Source organism: Sceloporus occidentalis, unplaced genomic scaffold (genome assembly GCF_023333645.1).
Source record: "Sceloporus occidentalis isolate IW3139 unplaced genomic scaffold, rSceOcc1.0.p SCAF_164, whole genome shotgun sequence".
NCBI lineage: Eukaryota > Metazoa > Chordata > Lepidosauria > Squamata > Phrynosomatidae > Sceloporus > Sceloporus occidentalis.
In genome coordinates, this window is record NW_028317144.1 from 364141 (window position 1) to 375907 (window position 11767).

Here is an 11767-nt window from a genome sequence, read left to right on the forward strand (position 1 = left end):
AAAAATCACGGTGCCAGACGCACCATTTGTTTCACTTCTGCTATTTTTATGTTTCAACACAAGAACGAAATTAGTTCAAGCATCAATATATTTGGTGCTGGTAAACATTTTTCTCTTTAGCGCCCCTTTGGAATTCCCTCTCCATTAAACTTTTAAAAGCACTGTGTTTTTCTTTATTTTTCAGTAATAAAACACTTTAAACCTTATGTTTTAAGGGTACTCGCACTTTCATTTTAACAGTTTCTATTTGCAAAGTTTAGTTCTAGGATTTACAATTTACTAATGTTTTATAATTTAAAATGGACACTACCATCAAAATGTTTTATTATCCTATTTAACATTAAGTACATCTTAACCAGTGGTTGAGTTCTTAGATTAAGTTAGATTTAACCTTTGTAAAAAAAAAGTTATGTTTTCTTTCTGCATCCATCAAGCTTACTTCACTTTTATGCCAAGAAAACGCAATCCATGTTTGTACTACATTATAATAGATATAATGGTTCTACACAGCAATATATTTACAATAGATTTAGGAGAGTTGGTGCTTTTTTGAGGCAATCTAAGACCAAACCAGGCACGTCAAAGTAAACATGAGCCAATCCAGAATTATGGATCATATACCTTAAGTGCTTGGGTTTGTCCATATGGATATATGAGGACCCAAATAAATATAGGGGGGGGGCATTTAGCTTGTTGGACTCTGCATCAAACCACCCATTTCAGTGCTCACGTTATTGGTTGCCTTTTGATCATACATGGGAAAAGTGACATTTAGCTCCACCGACCCCCAGTTCTGCCCATTACGCTCCCTTCCCACTAATACCTAGCAATGCACCCAAACAGCTAGTCCTAGCTACCCCAGCACAGCTGCCTGGTGCCTGTCCCCTACATTAAGAAGGAAGTTCATAGATATCACCCTATGTATGCAAAAGGAAGCTACAAAACTATATCACACTTGTCTAAACAAACATATGACTAGTAGTAGTAGGTAGTTCAGTAGAATAAAATAGACCCCCCTCCATAACAAAAGGATTTACTCCTTGATTACTCTGTTTCCTTGCATGACAACCAGAGACCTATAGAAAGTGGTCAGATTGAAAGGCATCCAACTTTGTATTGAGCAACTTTGCTGATTTGTGAATCTGTGAATAGTTTTTTTTTTTTTTTTTAAATGGACCGTTGCACTTAAACTGGGCTAGCTAACTTTTCCTAGAAACTTTTCTGAGAACTCAAATTTGAGTGAGAAATCCATGTGCACCTACGTAATTGTAAAATAAAATGGGCACTAAAAGGGAAACATCTTGTAAGTTCCTTACTTTTACCTAACAGGAAGTAGTAATGGTTGTCTTCTTACAAACTGTATATCATAGGGGCCATTCAACAACCTGACTAAATAAAAGTTGCAACAATGGTCATAAAAACACCACAGTAAACAATTAAATGGTCTGAATAAACTACAAACAACTTTACATTTAGCGGCACCAAAGCACATAAAATCCTATATTCAAACCATTGAAAACCCTTCCATGAAAGCTATTCAACAAGGTAGACACCATACAAGAAATGATAAAAACACACTGCACATGAACAGCCGAGCAAAAATAAACCACAGTGAGGACATTTAGCCACAACATACACTATAAAAATGGTTATACCACCAATGAAGTGAAAGGAAAGATACAAAAGGACCTTGATTACAGCAGTTGACTAAGATTCTGGAATCAATGCCAACTTTTTCATTGGCCACTTAGAAGTTATTATACAGCTGGCAGAGTTTCCAGAATAAATGGTTTAGCCTTTCTCATAGCACCTGTTTTCGTGGTAGCTGGCTTACGTGAATTTTGATTGAGAACATTCATTGTTGTATGACTGAATTTAGTCAGGAACATTCAATCGACTAGGTCAAATGTGCCAAATGTTGACCCAGGAAGTGCAGGCATAAACCACACTGTCTGTCCCATGCTTGCCTTTTTGGATCACACTCAACCACACACCACTGTCTAACATAAATCACACTCAGCCGCATGTACCATTGTCAGTCTGATTCTTAAGATCCAAAGCTCCGGACATTCTAGTCTGGAAAAGTACACCCAGCTCTGTTGATCCCCCCCAAGTCTCTCTGCCTCACTGTACACTGCATCCAGATGTGACATTCTCTCCCAGACTGTGTGCCAGGAAGTAGAGAACACAGTGGAGGGGAAGACCTGCTGCATTGCAGGACCGGACCACTTCTTTGCCGAACAGAGCCACAAAACCAGGGCTGTCTTGTGTGAATTGCAGCTACCTGAAACATTGGGAATAGCCATCATAACTTCCTGTTTTCAGTATCATTACAGATAGATAAACAGAGAGAGAAATAAATACCGGTAGTGTTTAGGTACATGGGCATGGATGAAATAAAAACCTGAAAAAGTGATGGTATAAAACGGGTAAGAAAAGAAACAGGTATAAAAGGGAAGGAAAATAAGGCAAAGGAAGAAAAAAAGGATGATTAAGTAAATGGGGAGAGACTGAGAAGCGTATGGGGTGAAACTGAGGAATGAAGTAGAGGGTGTAATTACTTTATTGTAATCTAAGGCTTTTTCTTTTAAAAGATGATCACTTTTAGAACTTAAAACTGTACTTAAAACTGTACTTTTAGACATGATTTTAATGAATAGAATGGTTGTTTTGTTGTCCTTCAACTAACTCTTGATTTCTTATCTCAACTGCTTGTAGCTGATTATATCTTATATTTTCTTTGCCCCCTCCTAACACAGGTTTCACTGCAATGGATTCAATATACATGATAAAACTTTACATAATTCAAAACATTTGCATCTAAAGTCAAATGTTTTGTTTACAAAAATGTTCAGTTCTCCAAATCTATTCTGAATTAAACTATCTAGAATGTAGAATGTATAGCTAAATTAATGTATATATTTGCAGGTCCCCCCTTTGCAGGTTTGAACATGGGCTCTGCTAATGTTTTCTTTGATTTTATATATATATATATTAGACTTGGGCACCAGGGGGCTCTTCGTGTTCGTCTTCGTGCTCGTCTTCGGGGAAAAAAAAATCTTCGTATTCCGCGAATATTCGCCCGTTCCTGTCTTCTCTTCGGGCGAATATTCGCGGACATTCTTCGTGCTCGTTTAATCTTCGTTTTCCTCCTGGTTGCCTAGCAGGGGTTAATACGGGGTTAATAACACATCACAGCAGCAGCAGCTGCCGTGAAGGTACGTGTGTGCAGCTCTATTGGTCGTTTCGGCAGGGGGCTGGTCTGGCATCAACGAGTGAATTGCAGAACTGCAGAATGCACTTCATTCGTTGATGGCAGGCGAGCCCCCTGCCGAAACGACCAATAGAGTTGCACACACATACCGAGGTGTACTGTCCATAGATGTTTAATAAAAGAATAGGGAATATTTTACATTTTTAAATTGATTTTGGACCACTTTACATGCCTAACATTTGCTACCTATTTACAATGGCATACTTTGCAACAACCCAACTTACTTATTGGACAGGACTGGAAAATAGCAGGACTGTCCACCAAAATCTTGGGTGTGTTGGCAGGTATGCTGATGGAAAAATGTTGGACAAGAACTAAAAAATAGCTTAGGGTTAATGTACGGTTATGTTTAAGATTAGTAGCAGTGCACTGGTTTGGTTAAAGATGGATTATGTCTAAATAATAATAATTTAATTTTAATGTTTTTTTTAAAAAAAAAATAGGGGTTTATTTAAATGTATTTTAAAGTTAGATGTATTATTTAGTACTTGATTATATTTATTAAATGTTTATAGTAGCGTTACCTACCGAGCTATAACTACCTATGTGTATTTGCATTTTGCATACCTAGTTTAGCTAAATTAGATGGGACAGGACTGGAAAAAAGCAGGACTGTCCCTGAAAAAGTTGGGTCTGTTGGCAGGTATGTGGATGGAAAAATGTTATAGGGTGAAGTGTGAGTTATAGTGTTAATGTAATGCTATTAGTGAGTGAAGGCCAGGGCAAATAACAAGGAAAAGGTCCTTGTGTTTTGTGCATTGTAAGTGTGTGTGTATGTGTGTTATGTGTGATGTCACTGTGTGTTATATGTGTTATATGTGTTATTGTGTGTGTTATGTTTGGTTGGTTGTGTATCAGAAGGAAAATAATGAAATGGAAAAGGAAATGGGAAAGGCAAATGAGTGGGCAATTGGCGACCCGCTCACCTGTTTCACCCCAGGGCAAAGCACCCAAACACTGTCAGTCTTAGACGTTTGGCAGCAGACTTCCAGAGCTCAGACACAAGGCCCTAGCGTAAGCTGGCCACTCCGGCGGAGGTAGCAGGCGTTGCCACACCGCAAACAGAGGCAGCCAGGGGGGAGAAACTGCCCTTACCATTAGGGACATTTTGGGCATGACTCTAGCCAGGAAGCGAACTGGCAGAGAAGAGATGCTGGCACCACCACCAGCAGCAGCATTGAAAAGGCGAATGAGTGGGCAATTGGCGACCCACTCACCTGTTTCACCCCAGGGCAAAGCACCCAAACACTGTCAGTCTTAGACGTTTGGCAGCAGACTTCCAGAGCTCAGACACAAGGCCCTAGCGTAAGCTGGCCACTCCGGCGGAGGTAGCAGGCGTTGCCACACCGCAGACAGAGGCAGCCAGGGGGGAGAAACTGCCCTTACCATTAGGGACATTTGATTCATGACACTAGCCAGGAAGCGAACTGGCATCGAAGAGACACTGGCACCACCACCAGCAGCAGCAGCAGCAGAATTGGGAAAGGCGAATGAGTGGGCAATTGGCGACCCACTCACCTGTTTCACCCCAGAGCAAAGCATCCAAACACTGTCAGTCCTTGGCGTTTGGGAGCGGACTTCCAGAGCTCAGACACAAGGCCCTAGCGTAAGCTGGCTACATTGGCGGAGGTAGCAGGCGTTGCCACACCGCAGCAAGTGCAACCAGGGGGGAGAAACTGCCCTTACCATAAGGGACATTTGAGGCATGACACTAGCCAGGAAGCGAACTGGCAGAGAAGAGACACTGGCACCACCACCAGCAGCAGCAGCAGCAGCATTGGAAAAGGCGAATGAGTGGGCAATTGACGACCCGCTCACCTGTTTCACCCCAGGGCAAAGCATCCAAAAACTGTCAGTCCTTGGCGTTTGGGAGCGGACTTCCAGAACTCAGACACAAGGCCCTAGCGTAAGCTGGCTACACCGGCGGAGGTAGCAGGCGTTGCCACACCGCAACAAGTGCAACCAGGGGGGAGAAACTACCCTTACCATCAGGGACATTCGAGGCATGACACTAGCCAGGAAGCGAACTGGCATTGAAGAGAGACACTGGCACCACCACCAGCAGCAGCAGAATTGGGAAAGGCGAATGAGTGGGCAATTGACGACCCGCTCACCTGTTTCACCCCAGGGCAAAGCATCCAAGCACTGTCAGTCCTTGGCGTTTGGGAGCAGACCTACAGAACTCAGACACAAGGCCCTAGCGTAAGCTGGCTACACCGGCGGAGGTAGCAGGCGTTGCCACACCGCAGCAAGTGCAACCAGGGGGGAGAAACTACCCTTACCATCAGGGACATTCGAGGCATGACACTAGCCAGGAAGCGAACTGGCATTGAAGAGAGACACTGGCACCACCACCAGCAGCAGCAGAATTGGGAAAGGCGAATGAGTGGGCAATTGACGACCCGCTCACCTGTTTCACCCCAGGGCAAAGCATCCAAGCACTGTCAGTCCTTGGCGTTTGGGAGCAGACCTACAGAACTCAGACACAAGGCCCTAGCATAAGCTAGCTACACCGGCGGAGGTAGCAGGCGTTGCCACACCGCAGCAAGTGCAACCAGGGGGGAGAAACTACCCTTTCCATTAGGGACATCTGAGGCATGATTTCAGCCAGGAAGCGAACTGGCAAAAGATACTGGCACCACCACCAGCAGCAGCGTTGGAAACGGAAAAAGGTGAATGAGTGGGCAATTGACGACCCACTCACCTGTTTCACCCCAGGGCAAAGCATCCAAAGACTGTCAGTCCTAGGCGTTTGGGAGCGGACTTACAGAGCTCAGACACTAGGCCCTAGCGTAAATTGGCTACACCAGCGGAGGTAGCAGGCATTGCCACACCGCAGCAAGTGCAACCAGGGGGAGAAACTACCTTAAACATTAGAGAGAAAAAATTTAACTTTCCAAGCTAAGAGCTGGGTAACCCAATTTGGGCAGATTGAATTTAAGAAAGGCAATCTGCTCCATCAGATGAGGTGCCATGCGTGAGCGCTGTGGACTCAGTATGTTTCCAGTCATAGAAAACACGCGCTCACTTTGAACAGTGGTTGGCGGACATGATAGAAGCTGCTGCGCAACCCATGAGAGTGCAGGCCACACACTCTTCTTTTCATCCCAGTAGCTAAGAGGATCAACATTAGGAGCAGAAGGAACTTCACAGAGGTAAAGTTTGACCATTTCAGCAGCACTACTCTCCTTTCTGCTGCTAGCTCTGTCAGATGGTCCAACTATACTGCCAAGTGCCTCTTCCCAAAACGCAGCTGCTCCACTCAGCTGTGTTGTGCTGCTTGTGGCACTGCTGCTGATGCTGCTGCTAGGGGTAGCAGACCACATCATCTCTTCCTCCTCCTGCACCTCACCCTCCTCGGACAGCATTCCCATTTTACGCTGCCAGTCACGCACCTTGTTGACCAATTGCTCCCGGTAGCTACTGAGAACATTGAATTTCAAAGCTAGCTTTCCCTTAATTCTTGGATCACAAAGGCACGCTAGCATCATTTCGGGACTCTCTTCCATTCGCTTGCGAAGGTGTACTTTTAGCAGATCCTTCAGCTTCCTGACTATGGCTGCTATGTCAGGATGTAGAGTGCCACCTTGAACAGCCTCACGGTTTCCAAGGAACACATCCATCTTGCTGCCTAGATGGGAGAACACTGGGATTACCTGGGCCAGACTGGCAGTGTTTGAGCTTAAATTTTCTGTGGCATCCCTGAATGGTTTAAGGACTGCCACTAGCTGGGCGATCACTGTCCAATCCTCCCTATTCAATGGAGAGGTAATCCCAATATTGTGCTCTGAGGCAAGATTATGGATTGCCCTCTGCTGCTCCAAAATCCTCTCTAGCATGTCTAACGTGGAGTTCCACCGTGTACTGACATCCTGACGTAGGCAGTGTACGGGAAGACCTGACCTCTCTTGCTCTTCCCTCAAAAGTTGGCTAGCCTTAACACTATGGTGAAAGTGCCCAGCGATCTTTCTGCAGCGGGACAGAACTACTGCTGCCACATTAGTTCCTTCTGACATTGCTGCCTTCACTACAAGATGGATGATGTGGGCTGCACAGCGCACACCAACAATATGACCATCTCGCAGCGCTTTCACCATATTGGCACCTCCGTCAGTTACCACAAAACCAACTTCAACATTGGTGCCCGCCTCTGCTCCCACCCAAAGGCTAAACATTTTCCTAATCGCATGCAGAATATTTTGGGAAGTGTGCTTTTCATCCATCACTTCTGCATGGAGAAGGAATGATCGGTAGCCTGCTGCAGCAACTTCCTTAGACACACCGGGCTGCCACCAGTGTGCTGTCAAAGAAAGAAAGGCATGCTGGGCGCTAGGTGCACTCCACAAATCTGTAGTGAAATGAACACACTGACCAGCAGCCTTGGAAAGCTCCTCTTTCACTGCTGCAACACAGGACCGATACAGCGAGGGGACAATGTTCCTGCTGAAAGTGGAACGTGACGGAACTGTGTATTGTGGAGCCACAGCCGCCATCAATTGTTTGAAAGGCTCCCCTTCAATCATGGAGAAGGATGCCCCTCCAACAGCAATGAACTGACCAATAAGTCGCGTTACTTTATTGGCCTGCTGTTTGGGCATCGTTCTCTTGGAGTGGAATGCCCCAAATTCTTCCAGGGTGGGCTGGGCATGCAGTGCTCCAACCTGCCTTGGTCTCTGGCTGCCAGCACTAGTTGCTGCTGCTGCTGCTGCTGCTGCTATTGGCTCAGAAGAAGAAGCTGTTGGGGTTTTTCCACGGCCACCAGCTATGCTGCCTGCACTAAGTTTTACCTCTGCATCTTTCCCCAATAGCACAGCGTTGTGTTGAGTGCTGAGGTGATGCTTCATGCTAGCACTGGTAAAATGGCCAGACACTTTCCCTCTGCTTATTAGCTTCCCACAATGTTTGCACTTTCCATAGCGCCCTTCTTCAACATTTTCAAAGTGCTCCCAAATTGGGGCGCGCATAGCCTTGGAGTGTGCCTTGGGTGCTGCTCTTACTGCTCGGGGTGGATGAACAGAGGCAGAACTAGTGGTGGTGGGACTGGTGGTAACAGTACTGGCCATAGTGGGACTGCTAATTGCTTTAGATTTGCTAGGTTTTGCTGCTGCTGCTGGTGGTGGTGATGGTGATGATCGTAGCGGAGAAGGTGGAGGCTCAGGGGAAAATTGTGCACTAGTCATTTGGACACTGCTCCCTGAGGAATCTGATTCCTGACCACTCATCTCCTCTACTTCCTCTGGCTCATAGTCTAGCTCTTCATTAGCCAGATCGAATGGAATTCCTGCTAGGCTGGAGCTAAGACTGATATCGTCGTGAGACTCGTGACTAGTAGTAGTGCGAGCAGGAAGAATAGACTCTGCACTTGGCCTCTCAGTCTCAGGCTCCTCTGCTACCTCGCTAGGTGGAGTTCCACTATGTGTAGCCCTCTCTCTAACTGTCTTTACAAAAATTTTGTAAGGACTTGGTGGCTTGCTAGAGGTACTAGGGGGACATGGCGTGGCGGTACCAGTGGGAACAGTAGGCGCAGCACTAGTGGTGGTAGAGGCGGGGGTGGTGGTGGTGGTGGTTTTCCCTACAAAGGAATGAGATCGCTTTGGTTTGGGACCCCTCTGAGTCTTGCTGCTAATTTGGCTCTGCTTGGTACCTTGCATGCTGCTGGTGGATGGGGAAGATGCTGCTTGGGGCAAAAGGCACTTCTTTTTAGTCACTGGGCTGGTACTACTTGTGCTACCCTTTAACTTTGAACGTGCTTCTGGTGCTTTAGGCTTTCCGTAAAAAACCATAGAGCTTGTGGGCCTAGCCGCACTACTACTGCCTGCTTTTGGTGCCTTTCCTTTACTTGATGATCCTTCAAGCAATGCTTCCCCAAATGATAAGCGAGAGCTTGGCCTACTTGGCCGACTAGACTGACGCAAAGGCTGCATCTTAGAGCTGGTGGTGGTGCTGGTGGTGGTGCTGGTGGTGGTGGTGGTGGTGGTAGATGGAGCTTGTCCCTCCTTAGTCCCAAAAGGAGGATCCATTTCAAATTTTGTGTTGTGTGTGTAGTGTAGTGTAGTGTAGTGTAGTGTAGTGTTTAAAAAACTATAAAAAAAAAAATAAAAAAATAAAAATAAAAAAAAGGAAAAACGAATTAAAGACAAAAAAATTAGAGGAAGTTCTCTTCAGTGCTACTGCTTAAAAAGTAAAACTATGCACTACTGCACTGTGCTGTGTGCAATCTGCCAAAATCCTAAAGTTATTGAAATTATTAACTCAAGATTAACTATTTAATAACTAGCAGTATTTTATTTTTAATTTGAATTTACACGGGCCTAAGAGCTTAGCCTACCACTATGCTAGCCTAAAGCTATATTTCCTTACTATAAGTCTACCTCTAGGCAGACGCTCTCAAACCCACTAAGCTAAAGTGAGGTTAAATCAGATTCAGTATATGATTTATTAATTAATATTAAGTTATATAATATTAATAGATTAGAACTAATTTACTTATATATTATGTATTATAGATAGAAGAATATAGATTATGAATTAGAATTTAGAATTAGAATTACTTATATTATAGATTATGAATTAGAATATTATTATTTATAATATATTATAGATTAAGATTAAAGAAGATTAGAATTATTTTAGTACTACAGCTAGTAGCTTGAAGCTTTGCTTAGTACAGCTCGTCACAGTCAATTTTTCTTGAAAAGAATTAGAAATAAAATAAAATGTCACAGCAAAACAGTTATCTTCACTGCTTGCTGCACTCACTAGCCCAACAAGTTCACTTCACTGATGGACTGAGGTGAGCAAAACACTAAGGGTACTTTTAATAAAATTGAAATAAAATGTAAAATAAATGAGAAAATCTTTGCAAAACAGTTAACGTCACTGCTTGCTGATCAAAAAAAAACACAGCACTTATGCGGCTGCACTCACTAGCCCAACAAGTTCACTTCACTGATGGACTGAGGTGAGCAAAACAAATGAAATAAAATGAAAGATTAATTAAGAAAAATTGACTTGGTCTCTTACTGTTGCTAAAACAAAGCACAAACTATAGAGCTGCAGCACCAGTACTAATAAGATTAGCTGAACTATACGCTAGTAGTAATTAATTAATATTATTACTTTTATTTATAGCTAATTTAATTAACTATTAAGACAAGAAAGAATTATAGAATTATTGATATTACTGATTTTAGATTAGACACTAGTAGATGTTCTGAATGTCTACAGTACACTCTACACTAGTATACTATTACTAACTATAACTGACAAATATATATATAATTTTATAATGAATTCAATTATTAATTATATTAATTAATATTACTGATTTTAAATTAGACACTAGTAGATGAATGTCTACAGTACACTCTACACTAGTATACTATAGTATATATATATATATGACTGACAAATATATATATATATATATATTATAATGAACTATTAAATTATAGATTCTATTAAATTGTAATTTATAAATTCTATTTAATTTATTTAAGCAGGACAGGCAATAGGCACTAGTGCCAGCCCAGGGCAAGGGCACCCCAGTGCCACTGAGGCACTGGGTGCACTGTCAACTCAACAGCACTTACACTAAAGTTGATGACAAATTAATTTTAAAAAAATTAAATTAATCAAATTATTATTATTAAATATATTAATTAAGTAGCACTGAAGTGAGGATGAAGTACACAGTGAGAAATGGCAGGCTAAGGCTTACCAGTCTCACACAGAACAGAACAATCTCTCTCTGTAACGCTCGGATGCAGCACAGCAGTGTTGCCAAAGCAGTCACAGCGAAAAATGAATGGATCTCTCAGGCAAGCTCTGGTCTTATAAAGGCGCCTTCAGAATTCAAAAAACAGCAGCACAGGCATTGGACGAGACCCTTAGCGTTACGTCACAAGAGTGAGCTGATTGGACAGACGAGGATCAGCTCACTCCTGTTTGAAATTTTGGCGGTTGCGCGGCAAAAACGAAGACGATCACGAAGAATCTTCGATTCTTCGTGATTGTGAGTCTTCGTCTTCGCCTACGGTTTGCCGGCACTGTATTCTGTTCTACGTTCCTTCGGAACGAACAAAAAAACGGCCTCTTCGTGCTCGTTTTCATGTTCGCCCGAAGACGAATGCACAAGTCTAATATATATATATATATATAAATATATATTTCATGTCATTGCTGTCAACAAGTAAATACATATAAGTCATGTTATGGGCTTTAGTTATTGTTATTCTCTTTATTTTCCCTTAATATTTCAGTATCTTAAACGTAATCATACAAGTGTTGGCAGTGTGGAGCTAAAGGGTAAATAGCAACTGCAATTTGTGTAAAACAACATTTTTCAGCTTCTTGAATTGTAGAATTTGTATATTGCATTTGGGCAAGGATTCACAAATTTTTTTTACTATGCCATTCCTTTTGGGGCTAAAATGCTAAAAAAAAATTCAAATTAAATACACAGGGAATGTATGAACATTGTATTTCCGTTTG